This window comes from Chlorocebus sabaeus, chromosome 9, assembly GCF_047675955.1.
Source record: "Chlorocebus sabaeus isolate Y175 chromosome 9, mChlSab1.0.hap1, whole genome shotgun sequence".
NCBI classification, from domain to species: domain Eukaryota; kingdom Metazoa; phylum Chordata; class Mammalia; order Primates; family Cercopithecidae; genus Chlorocebus; species Chlorocebus sabaeus.
In genome coordinates, this window is record NC_132912.1 from 116,526,613 (window position 1) to 116,542,210 (window position 15,598).

Consider the following 15,598-nt stretch of genomic DNA (forward strand, 5'->3'; position numbering starts at 1 on the left):
CCATTCTCCTGCCTCAGCCTCCCGAGTAGCTGGGATTAAAGGTACACACCACCGTGCCTGGCTAATTTTTGTATTTTTAGTAAAGATGGGGTTTTGCCATGTTGGCCAGGCTGGTCTGGAACTCCTGACCTCAAGTGATGCACCTGCCTTGGCCTCCCAAAGTGCTGCCATTACAGGCATGAAGCCACTGTGTGCAGCCTCTTAATTATTTCTTAAATTTGGTCTTTTCCAAAATAATATATGCACAAGTTTAAAAATCTAATAGTATCAAAAATTTTTTTTAAATAACACTCTGTCTCACCTGTTCTCACTTCAGCCCTGATGCCCAGAAGCAACCACTTAAGACTATTTTAGCTGTTGCTTTTCCTAATGTAACTCTGTATGTCTGAACAGTATGAATATGTCACTTTTTACTGATTTATTTATCTACTGACCTCCCATCTACTGAATTCCCTGTTTGATGTAGTCAATCATGCAGCGAATATATATTGCACACCCACTATGTGCCAGGCACTGTTCCAGGCATTAGGAATCCAGCAATGAGCAAAACAACAAGGTCACTGCATTCATGAAACTGAAATTCTAGGAGAAAGACAAGTAAAAAGCAAATAATGAAATAAAACAATTCCATATACCGCTATGTGCTATCAAGAAAATAAAAGAGAGTGATAGAGATTTAACCGCCTGACTTTCAGTAGGGTGGTCAGAAATATTTCTCTAGGTGATGTCAGAGCCGAGCCCCTAAATGATAAGCAGGGTCTGCCATGTGAAGCTCTATGGGAAGTGCCGTGACAGGCATCAGCACATGTAACAGAGACCCTCTAACAATGGCATAAGCAATTATTTGTCTCATGGAGTAGCCTGAGAATAGGCCATCCAGGGACCCAGGCTCCTTCGGTCCTTCATCTGGAAGGTGCCCTGTGGCCCCACCACCTCCATGTTCCAAGCAGCAAGATGGAGGAAGAAGGAGAAGGGCAGTTCTCTATAAGGACACAACTCAGTAATTTCCCATCTCTTCTGCTCACATCTTTTTGGCCAGACCTTAGTCACATAAGCACACCTAGCTACAAGAGAAACTTGAAATGTAATTTCTATTCTGGGCAGCTACATGCTAAGCGAAAATTCTGTTACTGTGGAAGAGGAGGAGAACACGATGGGGAACCAACTGATTTTCTGCCAAAAGAACATTTTATACAGAGGAAAGATTGAAGGCAAAGGCTCCGAGGAAGGAAAGAACTTGACTTGTTAAAGAGAAAGAACTGCCTCTAGAGGCGTTGCAGACGTGGCTGCTGTGTCACATTTGTGTCATTAGGTGGCAGCGGCTATGTCGATGCTCAGTGTTCTGCCCCGTGAATGTTCGAATGTTTAATAGTCTGACACTCCTGTTTTGTGGACTTGGCATCTGTTTTCCTTCACTGGTATCTGGGAGAGAGGGCGGGCCTTGTGAGTGGGCTTCCTGACCCTGGCGCTGGGCTGGGCTGGCCACTAGGGGTCTGAAGGGACAGTGGGAAGGTAGAGGGTGCCTTCACCAGGAGCAGCCTTCATTAGTGAGTTTTAAGAGACTGTGAGAGGATCAATCAGGTCTGGTGTGTGCTGGTCCATGCTGCACACTGTGTCAGGATCACAAAGGACAGGACTGGGGAAGGGTTTGCTGGTGTCTCTGTTGATAGCAGTAACGGCAGCCACTTTATTGTGTTCTTGATTCTGTGCCAAGCATTCTTGTTATTTAAGGAAAAAAAAAAAGAGAGAGAGAGAAAGAGAAGGCCAGGTCACTGAACAGAGGTTAAAGAAGCAGAGAGTGGGAGAATCTTAGATCAGGTAGCAGATAGGACTGAACAATGTGGAGATTTTAAAACCAGGCTAAGGAATTTCCATGGGACAGTTTTCAGCGGGGAACTGACTAGACCATTCTCTCTCATATCTACCTCTTTCCCATTTCTTAATAGCATTACAGCCTTAATTTTGACGAAATTATTAATCACTATTTACATGGTGGATCCAGAACATCTGAGACGGGTCTCAGTTAATTCAGAAAGGATTTTTTATTTTTTAATTTTGCCACGATTGAGGACGCGGGCCCATGACACAGCCTCAGGAAGTCCTGACAACGTGTGCCCAAGGTGGTCAGGGCACAGCTTGGTTTTACACATTTTAGGGAGACAGGAGACATCAATCAATATACACAAGAAGTACATTGGTTCAGTCTGGAAAGGTGGGACCACTTGAAGCAAAGGCAGGAAGACTCAAGTCGGGGAATGGGCTTCCAGGTCACAGATAGGTGAGAGACAAATGGTTGCATTCTTTTGAGTTTCTGATGAGCCTTTCCAAAGGAGGCAATCAGATATGCATCCACCCCAGTGAGCAGAGGGATGACTGAATAGAATGGGAGGCAGGTGTGCCCTAAGCAGCTCCCAGTTTGAGATTTTCCTTTAGCTTAGTGATTTTGGGGGCCCAAGATATTTTCTTTTCACAACTTCATCATTAGTATATAAATATTGTTCATTGTGGAAAAAAATAGTATGCTGAGATTACATTTCTTTTTCTATACAACTCTTAGCTTGCCTCAAGTTAATAATATTCTTTGTTTCTCACACACAGATAAAACTACAGGATAAGTGACTTGATAGGTGATATGGTGGGGAATCAGGAATGAATTGAATTTGTGTGCATACCAGCTTCAACTCACTCCAGACTGTCCCTTATGCCACGTATCAGTCACTTATTCTGTAGTTTTTTCCTGTCTTCGGAAATCTAGTTGAAATCTCTCATCGATTGATGTCTCCTCTACCATCTAATCCTTGTGAACATATTCCTTTTTAGTATCTTCCCTGCCATGTTAATGAATCTTGGCATGAAGAGGAAGAAAATAAGCATTATCTATGTACCAATTTAACTGAAATTATATTAATATTTTAGCTTAAGAATTCTCCAATTTAACAATGACTGTTGACCTTGTAACATACCTTGTGAGACTCCCTTTTGACATTTTTGTGAGGCTACAGAAAAGATTTAAATGGCTTTCCATATGTCTTTGTGAAATGGTTGTTCCTTTGAATATGACTGAATGACAGAAGGAGATGATGAGGTGGCTTGGTTTTAATGGGGCTGTCTTTCTCCTTAATATTCAACTTCCAGCTTTGACTTCACCTCTATCCATCCACACCATTCTCCTTCCCCAGCAACGAATTATGATCTGCTCACTTCTTTGGATAGCCCACTAGCCCTTTAAAAGCCAGCATCTCTGACTTTTTGGTTGTTTTTCTTTTTGAGATGGAGTCTCTGTGGCCCCGGCTGGGGTACAGTGGTGCAATCTTGGCTCGCTGCAACCTCCTTCTTCTGGGTTCGAGTGATTTTCCCACCTCAGCCTCCCGAGCAGCTGGGATTACAGGCATGCACCACCGCGCCCGGCTAATTTTTGTATTTTTAGTAGAGACAGGGTTTCACCATGTTGACCAGGCTGGTCTTGAACTCCTGACCTCGTGATTCACCCGCCACAGCCTCCCAAAGTGCTAGGATGACAGGTGTGAGCCACCACACCCAGCCTTTTTGGTTGTTTTTCAACTGCTTACCTTATTGCCTGAACTATTTCAGTGAACACTTAAATATTTCTTGCATGTATGGATTCTGTCCAACTCTTCTCTGAGATGAAGGTTTTACTCACAACCATCTTTGATTTTTTTTAAAGATATAATTGCCATTCTTAGCTTTTATCTCACATATGAGTATCCCAATTGTGCTCCTGTTTAAAATTCCACCTCAGGGCCGAGCACTGTGGCTCATGCCTGTAATACCAGCCCTTTGGGAGGCTGAAGCAGGCAGATTACTTGAGGTCAGGAGTTTGAGACCAGCCTGGCCAACATGGTGAAATCCCACCTCTACTAAAAATACAAAATTAGGTAGGTACGGTGGTGCATTTGCAGTCCCAGCCACTCAGGAGGCTGAGGCAGGAGAATTGCTTGAACCCCCTGGGAGGTGGAGGTTGCAGTAAGCCAAAATGGTGCCACTGCACTCCAGCCTGGGCCACAGAGTCAGACTCCATCTCAAAAAATAATAAATAAATAAATAATAAAATAAAATGAAATTGCGCCTCAAATGCTACCTTGTCCCTGAAGATTTCCCAAAGGAATGAATCTAAGTTCCAGTCCTCTGTCCATCATAGTATCTTACACATAATTACCATTCAACAAATGTTTCCTGAATTAATAAACTAGGTCACCTGATGAGGATTCATATAAACTTTGTTTTTTATGTTATATATTTAAAAACATTTTCAAGCTTCTATCACTAAATTAGATGAAAAGGCTACCACTGTTAACATCAAACACCATTCCTAGCCTGGAAGTAGATATGTAGCAAAAGGATATTTAATGTTTTCCCCAACTGTTTATTTGGCACAGCAATGATAATGTAACTAAACCCATCTGTTTCCTCTCGTCCAGGGATTTCAAATGCTGACCAAAAATGCTTTGTGCTGAACTTCTAATGACTCCTGACTTATCTTACCTGCTCTTTGTCAAAAACTTGTTAAAAACTCTAATAAATATGAATAAAGTACTAGGATACAACCTGGAACAAGAATAGAGTTCTTAAATAAAAGTCAAGACCTTGGAAACTAAAAGGTAAGTTTCTTGGCTGCTTGTCTATTCTCATGACAGGTGAATAGCTGGGTTGTTTAAAACTCTATGCTTTTACTATGTATGTTTTAAAAAACTTGATCTTAACCAGGAATTACATAATTATAGACTCTGGAGCTAAAAGTAACTCAAATAGTTTATCAATTTCATTATCCAACTTTCAGAGAAGATCTATAAGAGCCTGCTGCAATTTTAAAGTTTAAAAACTAAAGATTTACATTTCATATATTCACATCAACACTTTTAAAAAATGACATTGCTTATTCGAGGTCAGCTGATGTTATCTACCTTAATATTTAAAACTCTCCTATCTCAAGTTTTCCATTGCAACTTATAATTATGAATTCATTTTCATTCCATTCTGCAATCTGGAGCAGTAACTGTCCTACCTGCACTGCATGTAACCACTTCATGACACCTGGAATGCTGCTGTGCATTTAAACTTTACCCTATAATTAATTCAAATAATTCTCATTGGACCAAAATTGTAATCTTATGATTAAACTTCATAATCATCTAGCAATTCAAGGCCAAAGTCTATAAAACTATTTTGCTTGGGTTTAAATAATACATTTTAGAACACCCATTTAATTGAGCTTTCTGTACATTGTTCCCTTTCAAAACAGTTAGTGAAGAGATGCTCAACATCAGTAGTCATTAGGAAAATGCAAATTAAAACTATGATGAGATACCACTTCACACTCACCAAGATGGCTACAAGCAAAACAATAACAAGTGTTGGTGAGGATGTGGAGAAAATGGAACTCTCATACATTGCTGGTGGGAATGTCAAGTGATGCAGCACTTTGAAAAACAATCTGGCAGTCCCACAAAAAGTTTACAGTGACCATATGACCCAGCAATCCTACTCCTAGGTATATATCCAAGAGAAATGAAATATGTATCCACATAAAACCTTATACACCAATGTTCATATCAGCATTATTCATAATAGCCAAAAAGTGGAACCAACCCACAGATCCACTAACAGATGAATGGGTAAACAAAATGCCGCATTTTCAAGCAATGGAATATTATTTGGCCATGAAAAAGAATGAAATACTGATACACGCTACAACATGGACGAACCTTGAAAATTATGCTAAGTGAAAAAAGCCATGTGTTATATAACTCTGTTTATAAAGAAATGTCTGGAACAGTTAAATCTATACAGACAGAAAATTAGTTGTTGCCTAGGACCAGAGAAGGCAGGTAGTAGGGCACTGAGGCATGATTGCTAATGGGTCCTGGGATTCTGTATTTTTTTTTTGAGATGGAGTCTTGCTCTGTCACCCAGGCTGGAGTGCAATGGCACAATCTTGGCTCACTGCAACCTCTACCTCCTGGGTTCAAGCGATTCTCCTGACTCAGCCTCCCGAGTAGCTGGGACTACAGGGGCGTGACACCACACCCAGCTAATTTTTGTATTTTTAGTAGAGATGGGGTTTCACCATGTTGGCCAGGATGCTCTTGATCTCCTGACCTTGTGATCCGCCCGCCTCAGCCACCCCAAGTGCCGGGATTACAGGTGTGAGCCACCACGCCCAGTCTAGGGATTCTTTGTGGATGATAAAAGTGTTCTAAAACTGACCGTGGTGATGGTTGCACAACTCTGTCAATATAATAACAACCAATGAGTCGTACACTTTAAATGTGTGAATCATATGGTATGTGAATCATTTCTCAATAAAACTGTTTAAAACAAATTTTTAAAATAGAGTTTGGGAGCCGGGCACACGCCTGTAATCCCAGCATTTTGAGAGGCTGAGGTGGGCAGGTCACCTGACCAGTCTGGCCAACATGGTGAAACCCCATTTCTACTAAAATACAAAAGTTAGCCGGGCATGGTGACGTGAACCAGTAGTCCCAGCTACTCAGGAGGCTGAGGCACGAGAATTGCTTGAACCCAGGAGATGGAAGTTGCAGCGAGCTGTCTGCACTCCAGCCTGGGAGACAGAGCAAGAATCCATCTCAAAAATAAATAAATAATAAATAAATAAATAAATAAATAAATAATAGAGTTCAGCACTCTCCATAGATAAAAGACACTAATAAAAAAAACCTGACTGACTGAGCAAACAAGGATATTTGGGCTTTCTTGCCTGCTTGCAGATACTGTTGCTTTTAGTTTATTTTACAATTTTATCTGTTTATCCCATGTGTTATGTAATCAGAGCTCAGGGCTTCAGCAGGAAATTTATAATAGTCCTTTCAAACAAATTTAACAAACAGTTTAGTAACATTATCTAATGGTGTATTTAAACCCGGCTTTGATGCTGTTTTATGATCTTAAGCACTTGCTGTCCATATTGAAATAACAGAAGAGCTTATACAGATAATGAAATTTGACTTTGCTAAACTTCCTTTTTCTTTGAAAAAAAAAAAAAGCCTATCATATTTGGGACAAAGCGGTGTTTTTAAATCTCTACATAATCTGCTATAGTTCTACCAGGATTTAACCACCCCCCACCCAAATTCAGTCTAAAACACAGAAGTAGCACTTACGCCAAACCAAGTTTGATTTAAATCAAATAATTTGTTTAAAGATCAGTCCAATTGATCACTTATGACTTTACACACACTTATGACTTTACACACTTTTATTTTGTGTTTCTAAATTAGTTTCCTGTGTGTTCTATTTCATCAGCTAGAGCATACAATTTCAATCTACCCTAAATCTCACGATTCTCAAGATATGAAACCACAGATTAATTTCTTAAGTATTTTACATATATTAGGTTTTGTCCAGGCTAAGTAAACTCTAAATTCCTTAAAGGCAAGGACCTTGTCTTAAGCTTCAACACTTCACAGAGACCCCACAATTGAGATGTGTCTCTCAAGGTCTAAGGCGTAGGCCAGTTCTCCAGTCAAGCTACAATACTATACTGTATATATTATTAAGGTATATATTTGTGTGTGTCTATCAATTTTATAGCTATATATCTTTATCCCTCTACCATCTATTTTTCTTTTATACTTCATTTCCAACACATAATATATTGACTGCCCCAAAATCTTTAAGAACTCCCAATTTTCTTCAGAATAACCCCCAAGCACCTTCCTATGGATTTCAAAGCCCTTTGTCAACTTCCCCATCTACCCTTTCTAGCCTGAGTGTCAGATGCCAACACATCAGTTACGTAAAGCTCCTCTTCCACCCCTCTGCTGTTGCACCTCCAGGCCTCTGCTGTCCCTTGGATTGCTATCCGGTCTATGAAAAATCTGCTAAACTTTTAAGTCCACGTCAAGAGCCATCTTCTGTATAGACCCTTCATTTTCAGAATTTCTCCTTTTTAAATCCCTTTATAGCACTTTGTCTAATACTCTACCCCTTATCACAGCTTGACTTACTTGGTGCCTAAGGACATGCCTTCTCTCCTAGTATTAATTCTCTGATGTTTGCAACTGTTCATGTGTGAATTCCCTACCAAAGCACTGTGCTTGTATCCTCTTCACCCTTTACCAAAAAAACTACTCAATAAATGCTTGCTAGAGATGACACGTTGATAGGTGTAGCAAACCACCATGGCACATGTATACCTATGTAACCAACCTGCACAATCAGCACATGTATTCCAGAACTTAAAGTAAAATTTTAAAAAAGTAAAATAAAATAAATGCTTGCTAGATTGAACTATTCTTATCTTGAATTCCCCAAAGCACCAAGAATGGTGTGGGGCACATAGCAGTTAATCAATAAATAATGTTACTTGATAGAATATACATTCCTGGGACAAAGATTCAGATGCTCAATGACTAATTTTAGTGACAGTGAAGTGATAGATCATCACCAAAAAAAGTTTATTCTCTAAATTGTTCCTACACTGAATTGGGCTTAAGTAACAGATGCTTTAATGTACAAAAACAATTAGCTGAGTGTTTAGTTTCAGTATATTTTTATTTCCAGTGTTCCTTGTGGAATAAAACTATTTTCAACCCAGGAATACACGTAAAATAATTTTGGAAGTCAATTCTTAGAATGTACATGGATTTTTGGGAGGCCGAGGCGGGCAGATCACGAGGTCAGGAGATGGAGACCATCCTGGCTAACACGGTGAAACCCCGTCTCTACTAAAAATGCAAAAAAATTAGCCGGGCATGGTGGCGGGCGCCTGTAGTCCCAGCTACTCGGGAGGCTGATGCAGGAGAATGGCATGAACCCGGGGGACAGAGCTTGCAGTGAGCCGAGATCATGCCACTGCACTCCAGCCTGGGCGACAGAGCGAGACTCCATCTCAAAAAGAAAATAAAAAAGAATATACATGGATTTTTGTCACTGTTTATTCAAGATTCATTCAAGTATTTATCACTTATGTGAACTGTCTCTGGGCAGACATTGAAAAAGGTACTGAATCATGAATAAGATACAGGCTCGGACCTTAAGTGTTTACAGTATACTAGGGGAAGGGTCTCAAAGGAATCTAGGTTTGATGCTTCAGAAAAACTGATACTAATTATCTTGATATTGATGAATTCGGAGGTTCTTTAAAAAGCACTCTTTTAAATTCAGATTTAAATGTTTATGTTTCAATGTGTACTAAAAACAAAGGTATAATAATATTTTATTTAGAAAGCCATTTTTATTCATGCAAACAGCAAAAGAACATAACTAGATGCTATGACTCAGGACTGAGAGTAGGGTGAGTAAAGAGAGGTTTTCTAGAGCAAAATTTCATGAGGCTGCTCACTCTCAGGGTCCCGTAAGTACAGGGTCAGCCTTAAAAAGGAGTACCTCTTTAAATTCATCACCCTAGCCGCCTCCTCTGCCTTACCTTAGCTCTGGCCCAGCTATGAATGTTTAAGAAATTAGTAATTTTGTGTTTTACCTGGTTGCATATACTTGGTATATTCCATAACAAATGCTTTATAAATTATTTCTGATTTATAGAAAATGGAACTGTGAAATGATGGAGGGAATGCATAATGATGCAAAGGGAATATGTCTACTTTTGGGAGGAAGGAGTAGATACTAAAGGAAAAGGATAAATGAAACAGAATCAGCACATTAAAATGATTGCCAAGTTAAAAGCTTTCAAGTGTTCAGATTGGAAGTAGTTCTCATGACTCAACTGTTCTACTATTCATAACCATTAACTTATGCTTTTGCTAACTTCAAATAACTTGTATTGGCATCTGTAATTATCCATTCTCATGCTGCTATGAAGAAATACCCGAGAGTGGGTAATTTATAAAGAAAAGAGGTTTAATTGACTCACGGTTCCACATGGCTAGGGAGGCCTCAGGAAACTTACAATCATGGCTGAAGGCACTTCTTTACAGAGCAGCAGGGAAGACGATGAGTGCCCAGTGAAGGGGCAAAGCCCCATATAAAGGCATCAGATCTCGTGAGAACTAACTCACTATCATGAGGACAGGATGGGGGAAACCAGCCCCAGGATTCAATTATCTCCACCTGGTCCCTCCCAGCACACATGGGGATTATGGAAACTACAATTCAAGATGAGATTTGGGTGGGGACACAACCAAAAGTATCATTTTTCTAAGATCAATACCAAATGAACTAAATGAATAAAAATAAAACAATAAGTTACAAACTAGTATCGACACTGTTTTAAGACAGATTATTTTAGAGATTAGCACCTGAAGAGTATTTTCTTAATTCCTTAGTGCAGTTATTGATGGTTATTCAAGACTGAATAAGGAAATTCTGGATGCACTTGATCCATGGGAATACAACTCATTTAATTTTTAAATTTAAATGAAATTTAAAATTAAAGTTAAAATTAAATTTGTTTCCAAAAGAGAAATTTCATATTTAGGTACATTAGTAAATACAGAATAAGTGATAATTTAAATGTAAAAGGCATTGACATTAAGTGGGAGAGGTTTTCCCATTAGATCAAAGTTAAATGAATTTGTAATCAGCCTTTCAAGTGTCACTACACCTGGTAATACAATTTTCAATGTCAAATAAGCTTATAAAGAAGCTTTCTGAAGGCCGGGTGCAGTGGCTCACACCTGTAATCCCAGCACTTTGGGAAGCCAAGGCTGGCGAATTGCCTGAGCTCAGGAGTTCACAACCAGCCTGGTCAACATGGTGAAACTCCGACTCTACTAAAATACAAAGAACTATCTGGGCCTGGCGGCGTGTGCCTGTAGTCCCAGCTACTTGGGAGGCTGAGGCAGGAGAATTGCTTGAACCTGGGAGGCAGAGGTTGCAGTGAGCTGAAATTGCGCCACTGCACTCCAGCCTGGGCGACAGACTGAGACTCCATTTAAAAAAAAAAAAAAAAAAAAAAAAAACTTTCTGAAAAGTTCCAAGTAAATATAAAGCAAAACATTTCCCCTACATTGGCTTGATTCTACTTCCCCTTCTCTTCACATATTTTAGACTGTTAAGAGTTGCCAGATATTTTGGGTTAGTGGTAGGTTTCTTTTTCTTTCATCTCACTTAAAAATGGAAAATTTTTACCTACCAAAATGTTGTATCAGAACTAAGAATTTCAATATATGCTGTCAATAGAACCTAGAAAAGTTTAGTTGTGGTTGTGACTTATTTATAATACTATTTGGTATGTCCCTTAAATGAGGTTTTACATTTCTAGCAATAGCGGGACATTATTCCAAGCTGCCACAAATGATGAAGTTCATGTAGAAAGATGTTTTTGCACAGAATAATAAAAAGGCTGAGGCTGCTCTTAAAATAACATGCTTGGATTTTCAAAAACATTTAAATAAAAAATCTTTTTACCAATGAAAAATGACAATTCTAGTGGGAAAAATCATTCAATTAATAAATAAAAATAACCCCAGACGACTTGACTATCTCCCCTAGGTTAAGAATGTCTATAATCACAGACAATATAGAGTTTTTCTAATGATAACTCTTAATAGCTTACAAAAAGTTTAAAACCTCAAAACAAGCTAAAATATTTTAAATTTGTAATTGAAGTTAACTGAGAACATAAACACTACCACTGTGTCCCCCCAAACGCTTTTGTTCTTCTAAATGTGATCCCCCATAACTCTTACCTCTACAAAGTAAAATCCAAACCCATGAAATAAAGTTCATGGAGAATACTATCCTTCTGATTTTTACTGAAAAATTTCCATGATTATTTCTATGAAAACATTATATCCTCAATTTCATTGCTAGAGCGAATGTAAGAATACACAAATACACACATGCATACATTCATTTTACTAGCTGTTGTCTTATTTAGACCATATAAAAAGATCTTTAATATGCATTGGCCCCAAATTTTCACTTTGGATCAACTATGCAATCTATGTTGAAGAGATTAGGATACATAAATAGATTACATAATCTCACTTTATATGAAACACTGCAACTTAAACTTTTAGTTATCTGGTGTCTTAAGTTGAATAGTTCAGATAAACATGCAAACTTTTCTACCTTCTCTATTGGGTGATTATCTAAGCTTTTTGAATTGTCTTATTCAAAGCCACAAGTTGAATTATTTTCATTGAGATTCTATAAAATTTCATGAATGTCACAGCTATAAATCCTAAAATCCAAAAACAAAACACGATAACCTCAAGGAAATGAGCCAATTCTTTAAAAGACATAACCTGTCAAAACTCACACAAGAGGAAATAGACAATCTGAATAGGCCCATATCAATTAAAGAAATTCAATTAATAATGAACAACCTTCCAAAACATAAAGTCCCAGGCTCACATCAGTTCACTGGTGAGTTCTACTAAACATTTAAGGAAGAAATTACACAAATTCTTCACAATCTCTTTCAGAAGATAGAAGCAGAGGAATACTCCCTAATTCATTCTAAAAGACCAGCATTACCCTATTACCAAAATTGGACAAAGTGATTATAAGAAAACTATAAACCAATATCTCTTACGAACATAGATACAAAAACCCTTAACAAAATATTACAGCAAATCCAACAATGTGTAAAGAGTTATAAATCATAATCAAGTGGGATTTATCCTAGGTATGCGAAGCTCGTTTGAAATCAAATAACATAATGTATCACAACAAAAGACTGAAGAAAAGTCACAAGATCATAGATGCAAAAAAAAAGCATTTTACAAAATCCAGCACCCATTCAAGATAAAACCTTTCAGTAAACTAGGAATAGAGGGTAACGTCCTCAACTTAATAAAGAATATCTAAAAACAGCCCTAAAGCTAACATCATATTTCATGGTGAGAAACTAGCAGCTTCCCCACTAATATTAGGAATAAGGCAAAGATGTTCCCTCTCATCCCTCTTTTTCAATATTATACTGGAAGTCTTAGCTAATGCAATGTCAAGAAAAGGAAGTAAAAGGTATACAGATTGAGAACGAAGAAATAAAACCATCTTTGTTCACAAATGACATAACTGTCTACATAAAAAATCAAGATTATACAAAGGTTGAAGAATACAAGTTAATATACAGAAGCCAGTTGCTCTCCTACATACCAGCAATGAAGAAGTGCAATTTGAAATTTAAAACATGATACAATTTACATTAGCAGAAAAGAAATGAAATACTTAGGTATAAATCTAGCGAAATGTATACAAGATCTGTATTAGGAAAACTACAAAACTCTGATGAAATAAATCAAAGAAGAACTAAATAAACGGAAACATTCCATGTTTATAGGTAGGAAGACTCAATATTGTTAAGATGTCAGTTCTTCCCAACTTGATCTATAGATTCAGTACAATCTTAATCAAACTCCCATCAAGTTATTTTGAGGATATTGACAAACTGATTCTAAAGTTTATATGGAGAAGCAAAAGACCAAGAAAAGTGAATATAATACTGAAGGAGAAAAAAGAGAACTGACACTACCTGACTTAAGACTTACAATAAAGCTACAGTAATCAAGAGAGTGTGGTATTGGTGAAATAACAAATAAATCAATGGAACAGACTAAAGAGTCCAGAAATAGACCCACATAAATATAGTTAGCTGATCTTTGTCAAAGGAACAAAAGCAATGCAATGGAGAAAAGATAGTCTTTTCAACAAATGGTGTTGGAACAACTGGACATCCACATGCCAAATAATAAATTTAGAAACAGACCTTACACTATAACTCAGAATGGATCACAGATCTAAGTGTATAACACAAAACAATAAAACTCCTAGGAGACATTATAAAAGAAAATCTAGACGACTTTGGGTATGGAGATGAATTTTTAAATACAACACCAAAGGCATGATCCATGAAAGGAATAATCGATAAGACAGACTTCATTAAAATTAAAAACTTCTGCTCTGCAAAAGACATTGTACACTGTAGGCCAGGCACGGTGGCTCATGCCTGTAACTCTAGCACTTTTGGAGGCCGAGGCAGGAGGATCGCCTGAGGTCAGGAGTTTGAGACCAGCCTGTCCAACATGGCGAAAACCCATCTCTACTAAAAATACAAAAATTAGCTGGGCGTGTTGGTGGGCGCCTATAATTCCAGCTACTTGGGAGGCTGAGGCAGAAGAATCACTTGAACCCGGGAGGCAGAGGTTGCAGTGAGCTGAGATCATGCCACTTTACTCCAGCCTGGGTCAAAGAGGGAAACTCAGTCTAAAAAAAAAAAAGACATTGTACACTGCCAAGAGAATTAGTAGACAAGACCCACATTGGGAGAAAATATTTGCAAAAGATATATCTGATAAAGGACTGTTATCCAAAATATACAAATAACTCTCAAAACTCAACAATAACCAGGTACAGTGGCATGCTCCAGGAGTCCTAGCTACTCCAGAGGCTGAGGCAAGAGGACAGCTTGAGGCTAGGAGTTTGAGGCTGTACTGTGCTATAATGTTACCTGTGAATAGCCACTGTACTCCTGCACGGGCAACCTAGTGAGACCCCATCTCTTAAAAAAACAAAACAAAAAACATAAAACAGCAACTCAAAGTACTGTAATTTTTTTAAATAAGAAAAAATAAAATACAAATTAAAAAACCCTCAACAATAAGAAAATGATTAAAAAATGAGCCAAAGATCTGAAGACACTTCATCAGAGAAGATATATAGATGGCAAATAAGCATATGAAAAGATGTTCCATATCATATGTCACTAGGGAAATGCAAATGAAAACAAAAAGGAGATATCGCTATGCACCTAAGAGAATGACCAAAATCCAGGAAACTGACACCAAGTGCTAGTGAAGATGTGGAGCAACAGAACGCTCATTAGTTTCGAGTGGGAATACAGAATTGTATAGCCACTTTGGAAGACAGTTTGGCGCCTTCTTATAAAACCAAACATACTCTTATCAAGGATTGAGGTTGCTGGGTAGTATGATATTCACCCAAGGTGTTGAAAACTTAGCCCACAGAAAAACCTGGATCAGAATGTTTATAGCAGCTTTATTCCTCATTGCCAAAACTTGGAAGCAATCAGGATTTCCTTCGGTAGGTGATGGATAAACAAACTGAGATACATCCATACAAAGGAATAGTACTCAGCGCTAAAAAGAAATGAGCTATCAAGCCACAAAAAGACGTGGAAGACCCTTAAATGTGTATTACAAAGTGAAAAAACCAATCTGAAAAGGATACCTAGTGTCTGATTCCAACTACATGACATTTTGGAAAAAGCAAAACTATAGAGACAGCAAAAAGGTAACTGCTTGCCAGGGGTTTTGGGGGATGGAAGTATGAATAAGCAGAGAACAAGGGTTTTTGGGATAGCAAAATTTTTGCAGGATATTACAATGGGGGATGTGTCATTATACATTATACTAACCAAGGAATGTACACCACCAAGAGTGACCCTAATGTAAATTGTGGACTTTGAGTGACGATGATGTGTCAACGTAGGTTCATCTATTGTGAAAAATGTACCATTCAGGTGAGCAATGTTGATCACGGGGGAGCTAAACACGTGGGGGTGGTAGTTAAGTATAAGGGAAATCTCTGTAGCTTCTACTCAACTTTGCTGTGAACCTAAAACTGCTCTAAAAAATAAAGTCTTGGGCTGGGCACAGTGGCTCACGCCTGTAATCCCAGCACTTTGGGAGGC

At 38.3% G+C, this 15,598-nt stretch overlaps 1 non-coding gene across 1 annotated transcript; it reads left to right on the plus strand.

Annotated features, from left to right (window-relative positions):
• Positions 1-1,258: 1,258 nt before the first annotated feature.
• LOC119628200 (small nucleolar RNA SNORA17) lies at positions 1,259-1,381 on the plus strand. The gene has a single exon (XR_005244504.1). It is a non-coding gene; the product is annotated as a small nucleolar RNA SNORA17 (small nucleolar RNA).
• The last annotated feature ends 14,217 nt before the right edge of the window (positions 1,382-15,598 follow it).